Below are 15303 nucleotides of genomic sequence, written 5' to 3'. Positions count from 1 at the left end.
CATTTGTTTGGCACACCTCGCACACCTCGGTGGTTTCTGGAAGGAACATTTTTATACATTGTCTCCTAATCCTCCCCCACCCCCATTAAATTTGAATACGACAGATACACTGCGTTCTGCTTATGTACTGTGTGTCTACAGGTGCTTTACACATAAGAGAAGTAAAAGCCTGGGGCCGTGATGTCCAGCTTTCACTGCAGGGAGTACATCAATGCAGCTGTGACAGACAACTAAGTGAGAGCTGGGTCCCTGGGAGCCCGGGGATTAGCATGAGAAGGGAAGTGCTGAGTTTCTGGATATCAGGCCCTTGGGTGCCCACAAAGGGGTTAAAAGAGTGTCCCTTGCCTGGGGAACTGGATGGGGGTGGGGGCAAAGGGAAGCTGGGAACAAAGCATAGGTGAGCATGAGAGATTGGGGAGAATGGAAATGAAATGAACAAGTCAGCTCCCTTCACAGCTTGCCAGCATCCTGGTGCCCCTTCCTGAATCCTGAGAGGGCTTTGGACGTCATGCACTCTTGCTGTCCTATGGAAGAGGGAACTGGGGCTCAGAGGGGCCCAGCAACTGGCCCCATGGATGAAAGGGCTGAGGCTTGGCTCTGGAGTCTGCAGAACGGTCAGACTTAGCCCTAGAGCACAGGGTCCTGTGTGCAGACAGCAAACAAATAAATCATGCCCCACTGAGCTCAGGGCACAAGGACGGGGACAGGCAGGAGGCATCTCTGCAGATGATTTGTCTGAAGTCCTCTGGAAGGAGACGAGGGTGCCGTGCACAGGGGGAACAGAGCAGCAGCAGATTTCCAAGCCAGAGGCCGCTGGGGCTGCTGAGTGGACATCTGAGGGACACCCAGAACCCAGACAGCATTCAGGAAGGAACACTGCAGAGGCAGCGGTGGTCAGGGCCACTGTGGCCTGGCCTAGAGGAGCGAGCCCGGTGTGAGGTCAGTGTGGCCAGACAACAGCACTCTCAGGATGCAGGCCTCATTGGAGGCACTCTGGGTACAGGAGGAAACTCTCAGGGCCTCCCAGCAGTTCTGTGATTCTGCAGTGGGACTCAGGAAACCAAGACTCATGCAGAGATGCTGGATCTCCCCTGGGGCTGTGTTGCCTTTGGCTGAGGAAACAGATCCATCTATTACTGATGACAAATGTTATGCAAAATTTAGGAGCCCAGGGTATGTAGCACAGGTAGGTTCACACCAGAGCAATAATCCACTGAAGAAAGAGCTCTGCCTGCTGTCTCTTTATCAACCTGGCAGATGTGCCTGGCACATGAGGTTATACCTGATTTTCAGGGTCTTGCATACCTCACACTTCTTAGAAATAAGAGTTTGGTGTGATTCACGTGCTTGCAATAAAGACCAAAGGATTTGCCAGAGGGAGGTGCTTCTCCAGGGAGGTCCAGCAGAACCCACCCCTACCTCCAACCTCAGGTCTCAGCTGCATTCTATAACCTTGTGCTTGCCACCATTCTGTTTTGCACTTTAAAATATTGTTTTAAAAGTGAAAGATGTAGGTCACAAGTCATTATGTCTAATTCTATGGTCTTTCTTCCAGCAAATCTCAAATATGCACACAAGTGGGCATGATTCTTACATACCCAGTGGGTTTTCCCTTGGACTGGAAATGACAGGGCTAATTTCTTGAGTGTGTAATCTGAGTGTGAGTGAGTGTGTGTGTGTGTACACATGTGAGCGTGCATAACCCCCTAAGAGGGTGTGTTTTCCTTTCCATTTTCATCTCTAATTCACAGACAATTAAACTCCACAGACTATATAAGCATCACCCTCATCTGAGCACCTTGAATAACTCACAGATGGAAAGGAGGGCAAATGGGCAGCGGAGCTCCTTCCACAGGTGCTGGAGTAAGTGGCCAGTTGTCAGGCCTTACGGGGCTGGGGCAGGATGGGCAGGGGCTCTGTGCACAAGGCCTGGCTCCAGGTGTCCCCTCGCTGGCCTGTGCAGTTCCTTGAACTCCAAACTGTGAGAGCCACCACTTTCTGAACAGCAGAAAATACACCAGCCGCTGCAGTGATAGTTCTCCCAGTCTTCACAACAGCCCACATAGGAAGTAGAACCTCAGGAGATCAAGTTACCCATGTGACTGTTGCTTTGTTTGTGCCAGGAAGGCTTCCCACATTCAGTGCAAGGAAAGACAAATTAAACGTAGGTGGGAAAAAAGGCAATAGGAAAACAAGGGTAAAAGACGGACATGGAGACAGGAGCTCATGAGGAAAGGCTGCAGTCTTGCTGAGAGAGGACCACCAGGCAGAGCAGACAGGTGACCACACTGCTGCCTGCAGCGCACGTGGGGGGAGATGGGGCTGGCTCTTGGACCCTTGCCCAGAGAAGCTGTTGGTGGCAGCCAAGAGGTGAGATAAACAATGTCCTCTGCGGGAGCTTCAGGAAACCCCTTCCTCTGTGCCTGCTCTCTGTGCACATACCCCAGAGGATGATCCAGGGAAGCCAACAGCCCTGGGAAGATCTGGGATGTGCCAGCAGTTTTCTGGGCAGGACCAAGGACAAGCACCACCGTGTCATCCTTGCCCAGTCTGATGGCCCTGGAAGCACTCCTTCCATTGGGGAACATGAGCTTCCAAATGAAGGCAACTTGGGCTGCACCCCCACTCCAGTGCTGTCAGGGGAAAGAGACATGCTCCATGTCTCTAGCATGAGTCAGGGCCACCTCTGCCCCCATGTCTTCCAGCAGCCCAAGCAATGGTTGCTTCCCTTTGCACTTCCTACTCAAAAAGGCAGGATTCCAAGAAGGGGTGACATGTGGGGCTAGGGGAGTCCCATGTTTATCAGGAAATCTGTCTATGCTGGTCTCAAAACATCTTAGAGCAGATGGAATGTGTCTCTGGGGCACCTTCAGGTCCCCTGGGAACATCTTGCTCACTTCTTACACCTCCCTGAAGCCAATGATTCAGTTCATTCACTCACTCACTCATTTCTCCAACAAATATTTTGAGGACCTATACTGTGCAAGGTGCTAGGAACACAGCAGTAAGGACGGCCACAGGGTCCCTACACACCAAGAGGTCAAATCTGTGTTCTTTCTACTTCAGCCTTTTTTGCCCATCTTCCTGCCTGTGATGGGCCGTCTCTACTTGAACTGGCATCTCCCATAACTACAAATCTAAACCTCACCTTTCCCTCAAGACCAACCTCAAATGGAGCTGCTTCCATGCACAATCTTCCCTGATTGTCCAGTTGGGAGGGAACTCTCACCTTGCTGACACTCAAAGACATTTGTTCTGCCCCTTTCATGGTTTTTAGCATTTCTGCTTTTTCTATTTTTTTTTTCCAAAAAGAGTTGCGGATTCTCCCATGATAGTTCCCTGTAGAATTATTTGCCTGTTAAATCCCTTGCCCTCACATCCCTTGCCCTCACATCACTCCCTCCCCACTTTGTAAACCCTGGTTTATCTGGTTCCAGAGGATTCCCGGTATCAATCAAGAAGTGTGCTGTGAAGACAAGAAAAGGAAAAGTGCCTGTCTCAGTACACAGCCCACAGTGGTACACCTTACATTTTTGGTTGAAGAACAGGTATATTACCATAGAAACACGCTTCCCTGAAGGAGCCCATTATAACGGAACATTAATTTGCAGACTTCAGATCCCATATTACAATTGTAGTTAAATAATTATTGTTGCTGATGTTTTGGTAAGATTTCAAAGATTCTGTTTTGGTGGTTGGTGCACATTGGGGCAGAGTTGAGTTAATATTCCAGAATATAGATGCCCTGCCTACATCTATATTAGTATTTATTTATAGGTATATCTAGTCAATATGCACATAAGTACAGATGATGGAGAGATAGAGATCTATAGATAGCTCCCCTTCATTTCTTATTCCCACTTCCATTCCCCAGATGCACTCAATGTATTTAATATATGTCCTTAAATATGCATGTCTCTTTGTAAAAGATATAGTACTGTTTTGTATATGTACTTATACTATAAATTACATGAGTTATATTAGGCCTTAAAATTTCATTGTTTCTTCTTATATTTTCATTTGACCATGGGTTTTTAATTTGTATCATTTTGCTCTATATGTATCTAGGTTATCACTTCTCAATGTTGTTTAGTGTTATTCCACAGTTTGCTTCCACCTTATTTTATATCCAAGGCCCAATAGTGAATACCAAGTTGCCCCACTTCAATCTGTCATAAACGAAAGGACAGATCTCCTCCTTGTGCACATCTCCTGGCAGGGCTCATTAAGGATTTCTCTGAGACTCTTAGCTGCAGCTGGGTTACTAGTCATGGGGTGTGTGCACTAGATTCACCAAGTTCTCTGGGATGGCCACACAGTCTACACTCCAGAGTTCCCATCTGCCCACATCCTTATCAATGTGTGATCTTATCTTTTGTCTAATTGTTGTTTTTCTGTTGGATGTGAAGCAGTTGCTTGTTTTAATTTTAACTTGTATTGTGACATTGGCTCATGAATTTGTTATCATTTGGGCTTCCGCTTCTATCAATTCCCTATTCAGTTCTTGTATCCACTTTTCTATTGGACTGTCCCTTCTTTTCCTTGTAGTGTGAAGGAACTCCTTTCAGCTTTGCCTATTCCTATTGCCTTCCACTACTATAACCCTCATTGGCCAGAAGTCCTCCATTCAGAGGTAATATTCAACTTTTTGTATTATGCCAGGATTCGACAGCTTTGTTCAAGTAATTATTTGCTTAATCTCTGCTGTCCTCCCCTGGACTCTAAGGGTAGGAATCATGGCAGTCTTATACCCCCAATGTCTATAACAGCACTTGTTATATTAGTTCATGAATCAATATTCAGGGAATGAATAAGGCTGGCACCTGCCACATTGCAAGTGCTCAGTAAATGGAAGCTGTTATTTTTAATGAATGAGATTTTTCCCAAGGAAAGACTCTAAAGAAATGTAATGAAGCAATCTTCTTCAGAGAGAAATACAAAATCAAAACTAAATAAATGGAAGCTAAAATACCAGTGAAACTCGGGAAACAAGAAAGATTTCTGGGTTTTCTTAAGAGGTTTGAATGTTTTCCTTTAGTGCAGAAAGCCTCGTGAGGAATGAATCCAGATTTCCCACTTGGGAACAGCGTTGTCACAACAGGGTTTTTGTTTGTTTTTGCTTTTGATGGTTTTGTTTGGTCCTAAAAGCAAACAGGAAATGAACACCTATTTGGAAAAAAAAAATCTACAAAGAGTCTGTGGTGTTTCAACAAAGACCGGTCCCTTCCTCCTACCCTAAGGTCAGTAGAATAGACTCAACTCCAGAGCACTGCAGCTAAGAACACAGGGAGCCCTCTCCTCACCCTCCCAACTGAATGGCCTTCTTCCTTGGAGGAGATGGACATGAGTGTTTCTTATTCTGCCCCCAGCTACCTGTTGCAGACTGAGCACAGCAGAGAGGTGGGGGGACTCCATTTTTCCAGCCAGCTCCCACTCATGGAGATAAGGCTCTAATGTGGGTACAGTGCACAGAGAGAACCAGCCCTTACTAGCTCTTCCTCCAGTTCATTGGGTAGTTCCACATCAGCAGAGGCAAGCCAAGAAAACCTCAGACTGCTGCCCCCTCCACCAAGTGCTCAGATCCTACAGTGGGTGTGACACTCAAAGAGAAGTGACCTTGTCCCCACCTCCAGCTCTAGAGCCCTACCTAAAAGATTTTGCCTGGGGGGTGGGGGGAGAAGCAGGCTTTAAACGTATAACTCAATGTCTTCTCAAAGGAACTGACTTTGTAACCATATGGAGAACGTTCTATTAAATGTACTTTTAAGAATGGTAGAGGCTGTGGGGAAAGGAAATCTGGAAGAGATCCATGAACTTAAGATACAGTCTAGACTGTGGGCTGGCTAGTTTGTAGGAGAGAACCAGAGGATAAAACAGCTTAGAGAGCCCTCCTGGGGCAGAACAGGTATCAAACGCAGATGTAGATCGCAGAAACTATTTCTTAAAAGCAGCCACAGTTTGATTGGATTAGTTTGAAGAGTAATTTATGCTCCAGGGCATTGTTGAAAGGAAGATGGGTAAATGGCCAATAAGCATTTGATGCAATTTTTAACATGATTAATCATCAGGGAAAATGCTAATCAAGAGACCACTTCACACCCACTAGTGTCTAGAGTAAAACAGAATAACCAGTGTTGGTAAGGATTCGAAAAAATTTGAACCTTCACACACTTGGTGGTGGAAATGTGAAATGATGCAGCTGCCTTGGAAAACAGTGTGAAAGTTCCTCAAACAATCACACATAGAGCTACCATATGAGCCAGTAATTGCACTCGTAGGCATATAATCAAGAGAAATAAAAATATATGTTCACACAAAAATTTGTACATGAATGCTCATAGCAGCACTATTCAGAATAGCCAAAAAGTATAAACAACACAAATGTATATCACCTGACGGGTAAATAAAATAAAATGGGTAAACAAAATGTGCAATATTTTCAATGGAATATTTTTTGGCCATGAAAAAGAATGTAGTACTGATATATGTTACATCACTGATAAATGTTGAAAACATGCTAAGTGAAAGAAATAGTCCCAAAGACCATATTTTATATTTCATTTATACGAGTATCCCAGAATAGGGAAATCTAAAGAGATAGAAAATCGATTAGTGGGTGTTTAGGGTTTGGGAAGGTGATGGAAAAGGGTAATAGTGAGTACAGGGTTTCTTTTTGAGGGGCTAAAAATGTTCTAAATTTGACCATGGTGAAAATCACATATCTGTGAATATACTGTACATTAAATGGATGAATTCTAAAGCATGTTAATTATACCTTAAGGTTCTCAAAAAGGAAGTCTTGAGATATTTCCATGAGTATACATATAGAACAGAACCTGGTATGGCTAGGCAGTGGGAGTCTCTACCACAACTGTTAAGTGATAAACTGAGATGTGGCAGAGTCTTCAGCATGTTACCATTATGCTCAAGTATGAGAATGCGTGTGTATCTGTTTGTACAGAGTATCTCTACTTGGAAGGACAAGACACTGGTGACATGGATGTCTCTGGAAGGGGAGCTAGGTGGCATGGAAACAGGGGTGGGGAGAGAGACTCACTTTTCAGTATACCCTCTGCATCTTTTGAATCTTGTATCATATGCATATTCAAGAGTAATGAAATTATTTAAAAAATGAATAAAATCATTCAGTGACTCCTCATTGCCTTCACAGTGAAATTACATTTCCAAAACATGCTGTAAAAGTCTGTTCATGATCTTGAGTTTACCTCATCTTCATCTTCACCCCAGCACAACTTTTTTCTATTTCCAGCCCTGGACACTGCTTCCGCTCCACCTTCTGAGTTTTGCCTTCTGAACATGCCCACTCCCTCAATCTCATCTGCCTCTTAGCCTTGGAGGTACTACACAAGCTCTTGGGGAAGCCTCTCCTGGTGCATCAGACTGCATTGGATGTCTCTTTATAAGTTCTAGCATTTCCATGTCATTCCATTCATCAAAACAGGGTGTGGGGCAACCAGATTTCAAGTTCCTGGCACAGGGCCTGAAATACAGCAAGCACTCATGAGTAAGAGAAAGTGTGAGTGAAGGGGGTAGAAGTAGACACCCCTAAGGACCTACTCGCACAGAATAACCAATAGACATAGCGTGTTTATTGAACTGCTGAATCACCCCCATATTTCTAGCAATGTGCTGGTTTCTGAGCCACCCCCCAGAGAGAACACCTCAATCTCTGTCTTTGTTGAGGTGTGACCCATTCAGAGAAACAGCCCAAACTACACAGCATCAGCACAGTCATCACTGCTATTCCTCCTTACACACCTTGCTAAAAGGCCCATGAAAATACCATTCAGCAGATGGAGATACATGCAGAGAGGTGATAATCTGCCCAAAGTCCCAGCTTGTAAGTGGTGGCTCTGGGATTTGGACCTGAATCCAAAGCTCTGGGTCCTTCTATTCCACCCTGCTGTCTTCCAAAGTTTCCTTACCCCCAACAAGAAGGAAATCAACACGGGTCAAGGGATGTTCTTTGGGTTCCTTGGATCCTCCTCCACCCAAATTCATCTTTAAATCCTCTCAAAACATCGCTGTACATTTTTTATTATTTAGACTGACAGATATTTAGAACTTTTTTACCTTGATTATTCTAATCCTTTAAAAATTCTTCATAGAGAATGTCAAAAGACTGAAAAAAATCCACTAATCGAGTTGTATAATATGGTACTATATTCCAAAAATAATGCTGATATATTTCTGTTGTTATCATTTACTGTGGCTTTCTTGTGGGCTTCTGATATCTCAGCCATACAAACACACACACACAGAAATTATGAACCCTCAATTCTGTTCCTTCCTAGGAAACATGGAAGGAACCTGACCACTTCTAAGTCATGGTCTCTACCCTTATGAAAGCTCTCTGTGATCTGGTAGGGAGCAAGAGACATTTACATGAATAAATATATGTTAGAATGCAGTAAGTGATACCAGAAAAACATATCCAATTACTAATCAGTGTGAGACTGCAAAGACCCCACCACCTCAGTGCAACTTGGGACACCTCTAAAACCTACTTAAGCCCCAGAACCACCTGTACAGTGAGCAGAGGCTGCTGTCAGCCTGCATGGATGTCACTGGACTTCTCCACTGCCCACCTCTGCTTCCTTCTAATTTTAAACATTCTGATGAATGACATGTCATTGTGGTTTTAATTTGCACCTCTCCAGACTGATGACATTGAGCATCTTTTTGTGTGCTTATTATTCATCTGTATATCCTTTTTGGTGAAGTGTCCACTGAAATTTTTAGACCATTTTTTATTGGTTTGGGTTTTTTATTGTTCAGTTTTACAGAGTTCTTTACATTTTATGGATAAAAATTCGGTATGACATACATTTTCTCCCAGGCTGTGGTTTGCCTTTTCATATTCTTGACAATGTCTTTCGAAGAGCATAAATTTAATTTTGGTTAAATCCATTTGATTAATTTATTCCTCTATGTATCATGCTTTTTGTTGATTTGTAGAAGTTCCTTATATATTTTGGATACTAACCCTTTACCAGATATGTCATTTGCAAATATCTTCTCCCATTCTGTAAGTTGCTTTTTAGTTTTGTTAATTGTTTCCTTCACTGTGCAGATTTTTATTTTGATGTAGTCCCAATAGTTTCTTTTTGCTTTTGTTTCCCTTGCCTCAGGAGATACATGTAGTAAGAAGTTGCTATGGCCAATATCAAAGAGGTTACTGCCTATGTTCTCCTCTAAGATTTTAATGGTTTCATGTCTCACATTTAGGTCTTTCAACCATTTTGAATTTATTTTTGTGTATATAGTAAGAAAGTGGCCCAGTTTCATTCTTTTGCATGTTGTTCAGTTTTCTCAACACCATTTGTTGAAGAAACTGTCTTTTCCCCATTGGATATTCTTTCCTGCTTTATTGAAGATTAATTAACCATGCAGTTGTGGTGAGGAAGTTCCACTTTTATTCCTAGTTTGCCAGGTGCTTTTATCAGGACTAGATATTGAATATTATCAAATGCTGTTTCTGCATCTATTGAAATGATCATACAGTTTTACTTTTTAAGTTTGATAATATAGTGAAAAACAGTGCTTGATTTTTAAATGTTAAATCAATTTTGCATTCCTGGGACAAACAACACATGATAATATATATTATTGAATTCAGTTTGACAAAATTTCTTTTAGAGTTTTTACATCATTCGTCATGAGGGATATAGGACTTTAGTTTTCTTCTCTTTATAGGGTCTTTGCTTGGTTTCTGTATCAGGGTAATGCTGGCCTCGTTGAATGACATGGAAAGTATTCCTTCCTCTTCTGGTTGCTGTAAGGGACAGTGTAGACTTGATATTTTTTCCTGAAAAGTGTAGTAGAATCTACCAATTAAGCCAATAAGCCTGGGATTTTCTTAATGCAAAGGTTTTTAGCTAAAATTTAAATGCATTAATATATATAGGACTATTCAAGTTATCTATTTCATCTTCAGTAAGCTTTAGAGATTTGTGTCTTTCAAGGAATTTGTTCATTTCATCTAACTTGTTGAATATATAGAGATTAAGTTGTTCACAATAATCCCTTTCCATCTTTTTAATGTCTATAGCATCTTCTTATGTCATCTCTCTATTCCTTATGACATTTGCCATCATATTTCTAGTTTCTTAAAGTGAAAGTTTGAAAGATTGATTTGAGATTTCTTTTCTAATATCTGTATTTAGTGTCATAAACACACTATTTTTTATTATGTAGTAATATTGCTTTAGCTCCATCTAACAAATTTTAATATGCTTTCATTTTCAGTCAGTTTTCAATTCTTTCTTTCCTTTTGATTTCTTCTTTGATCCATGGGTTATTTAGATGTGTGTTATTTAGTTTCCAAATACTTGAGGATTTTCCAGATATCTTCATATTGCAGATTTTTTATTTATATAAATTCAATTAGACATGTCCACAATGACCAAACTATGGAAAGAGCCAAGATGTCTATCAACAGATGAATGGATAAAGAAGATGTGGTGTATACACACACACACACACACGGAATATATTATGAAGCCATTAAAAACAAACAAAAAATGAAATCTTGCCATTTGCAACGATGTGGATGGAACTAGAGGGTATTATGCTAAGCGAAATAAGTCAATCAGAGAAAGACAACTATCATATGATCTCACTGATATGAGGAATTCTTAATCTCAGGAAACAAACTGAGGGTTGCTGGAGTAGTGGAGGGTGGGAGGGATGGGGTGGCTGGGTGGTAGACATTGTGGAGGGTATGTGCTATGGTGAGCACTGTGAATTGTGTAAGACTGATGAATCACAGACCTGTATCTCTGAAACAAATAATACATTATATGTTAAAAAAAAAAAAAAAGAAGAAGATAGCAGGAAGGGAAAAAGGAAGGGGGGGAAATTGGAGGGGGAGATGAACCATGAGAGACTATGGACTCTGAGAAACAAACTGAGGGTTTTAAAGGGGAGGGGGGTAGGGGGATTGGTTAGCCTGGTAATGGGTATTAAGGAGGGCATGTATTGAATGGAGCACTGGGTGTTATACGCAAACAATGAATAATGAATCATGGAACACAACATCAAAAACTAATGATGTAATGTATGGTGACTAACATAATAAAATAAAATTTAAAAAATAAAATAAAATAAATTCAATTAGCCAAGGTGTAGTACATCATTAGTTTTTTATATAATGTTCAATGATTCCTTAGTTGAGTATAACACCCAGTGCTCATCATATCATGTGCCCTTTTTAATGCCAATCACCAGGTACCCCATCCCCCCCACCCACCTCCCTTTCCACAACCCTCAGTTTGTTTCCCGGAGTCAAGAGTCTCATATGGTTTGTCTCCCTCTCTGATTTCTTCCCGTTCAGTTTCTCCCACATCGCTATTGTCCTCTGCACTATTCTTTATGTTCCACATATGAGTGAAACCATATGGTAATTGTGTTTCACTGATTGACTTATTTCACTTAGCATAATACCTTCCAGTTGCATCCATGTCGATGTAAATGGTGGATATTCATCCTTTCCGATAGCTGAGTAGTATTCCATTGTATATATGGACCGCGTCTTCTTTATCCATTCATGCATTGAAGGATATCTCAGCTCCTTCCAGTTTGGCTATTGCGGACATTGCTGTTATGAACATTGGGGTGCATGTGCCCCTTCTTTTCACTACATCTGTATCTTAGGGGTAAATACCCAGTAGTGCAATTGCTGGGTCATAGGGTAGCTCTATTGCTGATCCTTAATTTAATTCCACTGGTCAGATAACATGCTCTCCATGACACGAATCCTTTCAAATTCATTGAAGCTTATTTTAAGGTTCAGAGTATACTTCATCTTGGTAAATGTTTCATGCGCACTTGAAAATAATGTGTTCTGCTGTACAGTAGGGCTCCATAAATGTCATTTCAGTCATATTTGGTTTATAGTTTCATTTTTATTTTCTTACTGATTTTCTGTCCACCAATTATTTAGAAAGGAGTGTGGAAATATTCAGCTATATTTGCAGAAGTATCTGTTTCTTTTCAGGTATATTCATGTTTGCTTCATGTATTTTGAAGCTCTGTTATTAGGTGGATGAACATTTATAATTGTTATGCGGTGATTAACTGACCCCTTTACCGTTATGAAATGACTTTATCCATAGTAATACTTTTTCTCTGAAATCCACTTTATCTGCTACCAAGATACTGACTCCTGACTGGTGTTAGCATGCCATATTGTTTTCCATTTTTATACTTCTAATCTAATTGTGTATGTGTGTGTGTGCACGTATACAGGTGCACTTGTATTTGGCTCTAACTTTTTAAGCCAATTGGAACAATCTCTAATCTTTGATTGGGATGTAGGTTAAACCTGTTTCCTTTAATGTGATTCCCTTTGTTCTCTTTTTATCCAATCTGTCACTTGTTTTCTATTTCCTTTATAAGAATTTTTTGGATACTAGCCCTTTATCTGATAAAACATTTGCAAATATCTTCTCCCATTGTCTTTTAGTTTTGTTGACTGTTTCCTTTGCTGTGCAAAAGCTTTTTATCTGATGAAGTCCCAATAGTTCATTTTTGTTTTTGTTTCCCTTTGAAGCACAACTCAGGAAACAACAGGTATTAGCAAGGATGCAGAGAAAGGGGAACCCTCTTACACTGTTACAGGCAATGCAAACTAGTGCAGCCACTCTGGAAAACAGTATAGAGGTTTCTCAAAAAGGTAAAAATAAAGCTACCTGACAACCCAGCAATTGCACTACTAGGTATTTATCCAAAGGCTACAAACAGTGATTCAAAGGGGCACATGCACCTCAATGTTTATAGCAGCAATGTCCACAATAGCCAAAATATGGAATGAGCCCAGATATCCATCAACAGATGAATGGATAAAGAAGATGTGGTATATATATACAACGGAATATTACTCAGCCATCAAAAAAGAATGAAATCTTGCCATTTGCAACAACGTGGATGGAACTAGAGGGTATTATACTAAGCGAAATAAGTCAATCAGAGAAAGACAAATATCATATGATTTGACACATATATGGATGTTAAGAAACAAAATAGACGAACATCAGGGAAGGGATGGGAAAATAGAATAAGATGAAATCAGAGAGGGAGAAAAACCATAAGAGACTCTTAACTACAGGAAACAAACTGGGGATTTGTGGGTAGGTGGAGGGAGGGATGAGGTAACTGGGTGATGGGCATTAAGGAGGGCACTTAATATAATGAGCACTGGGTGTTATATGTAACTGATGAATCACTAAACTCTACCTCTGAAACTATGTTAATTGATTTTAAGTTTAAAAAATTTTTTGGATTAAGGATTTTTTATATTTTCATTTTATCTCCTTTATTGGCTTATCAGCTACAACTTTGTTATATTATTTTAGAGACTGAGAGTTTATAGCACACTTTTTAACTTTTCAGTGTACAGTCAAGTGATATCATATCACTTGAACTGTAACAGATGAACCTTATAACAATATACTTCTATTTTTCCCTCTTAGCCTTTGTGTTATTGTCGTCACACACTTTACTTCTATATACATTGTAAATTCCACAATGCACTGTTGTTATTTTTGTTTTAAATAGTTGCTTCTCTCTCCAGTAGGTTAAAATAATAAGAAATGTTTTTGTTGTTTGTTTTTAAAGATTTTATTTATTTATTTGACAGGGAGAGAGAGAGAGACAGCAAAAGAGGGAACACAAACAGGGGGAGTGGGAGAGGGAGAAGCAAAGCAGACTTCCCGCCGAGCAGGGAGCCCAATGTGGGGCTCTATCCCAGGACCCTGGGATCATGACCTGAGCGGAAGGGAGATGCTTAACAACTGAGCCACCCAGGTGTCCCAAGAAATGTGTTGGGTTTTTTTTGTTTTTGTTTTTTTTTAATTTAAATTTCTATTGCTCCTCACTATTTCATATACACCAAAATTTCCGTCTGGTATTTTCCCACCTATAAAAAGGGCCTTTTTTAATGTTTCTTATAATACAAGTCTGTTGGTGATTAATTCTTTCAGTTTTTGTATATTGGGGGGGAAAAGTATTTCTCCTTCAATTTTGAAAGATTTTTCCTAAAGAGTTTTTCTTTTAGTATTTGAAAGATAACTTCTTTGTCTTCTTGCTTGCATTTCTTTTAATGAGAAATTTTCTGTCATCCTTATCTCTGCTCCTTTGTACATAAATGTTTCTTTTTTCATTGTTTTTAAGGTTTTCCTTTTATTACTGTATTTGAACAACTTGATTATGATGTGCTTTAGTGTAGTTTTCTTCTTGTTTATGTGCTTAGGATATGTTGAGCTTCTTGAGTCTATGGGTTCTAGTTTTCTTCAAATTTAGAATATTCAAAGAAAACTACATTCCTTAAATTTTTTTCCACCCACCTCCCCTTCTGGGACTTCAATTACTTATGTATTTGGATATTCAACCATTGAAATTGTTTCCCAACTCACTGCTATTCTGGTCATTTGCTGTCAGTCTTTTTGTTTCTCTATTTTGCATTTTCTCTCTGTTTTGTATTTTTTATCGTCTTTATTGCCTTGCCTCCAATGTCATTAATCTTTCCTTCTATGTTGTCTAATTTGTCATTGATTCCAACCTGTGTATTTTTCATCTCACACATTATAGCTTTCATCTCAAAAAGTTTGATTTGGGTCCTTATCTCTAGTTAACATGTTCAATCCTTTCCTTTATTGTATTAAATATATAAAATATTATTATAATGATTGTTTTAATGTCCTAGTCTACCAATTCTATCATTTGTCATTTCTAAATCTCTGTTGACTTGTTGATATTTATCCTCATTATGGATCATATGTTCTTCTTTCCTGGTAGTTTTTTATTGAGTGCCAGACATTGTGAATTTTAATTTGTTGGGTTTTGGATGTTTTATATTCCTATAAATAGCTTTAAACTTTATTTTGGTGTGTGTTTTAGTTAATTGGAAATAGTTTGAGTTTTTTTATCTTTCTTTTATGTTTTGTTAAATGGCACCAGAAAAGCACTTAGCCTCAGGCTAATTTTGTCCTCGACTAAAAGACAAAGCCTTCTAAGTACTCTATCCAGTGCCACTGATTTTTTTTTTTTTTTTACTCTGGCTAATGGGAAGAGGCACTATTCCCAGCCCTGTTTGTTCTGTGGGGAATGTTCCCTGTAATTCTTTTGCATAGATTTTTTTTTCTAACCAGTTTTCTCATATAAATGCACTGATCAGTGCTCAGCTGAATACTAGATGAGGACCCTCTGCAGATCTGTGTAGTTCTCTCTGTGTGCAGCTCTCTCCTCTCCGTTATTGCTTCCTGTAAGTCATAGCTGCCTTGG

The sequence above is a fragment of the Mirounga angustirostris genome, unplaced genomic scaffold (assembly GCF_029215605.1).
Source record: "Mirounga angustirostris isolate CCGP_5_RB_7025 unplaced genomic scaffold, mMirAng1.0.hap1 SCAF_3, whole genome shotgun sequence".
NCBI classification, from domain to species: domain Eukaryota; kingdom Metazoa; phylum Chordata; class Mammalia; order Carnivora; family Phocidae; genus Mirounga; species Mirounga angustirostris.
The sequence above is the reverse complement of the archived record's forward strand: the minus strand, read 5'-3'. Positions refer to the sequence as shown.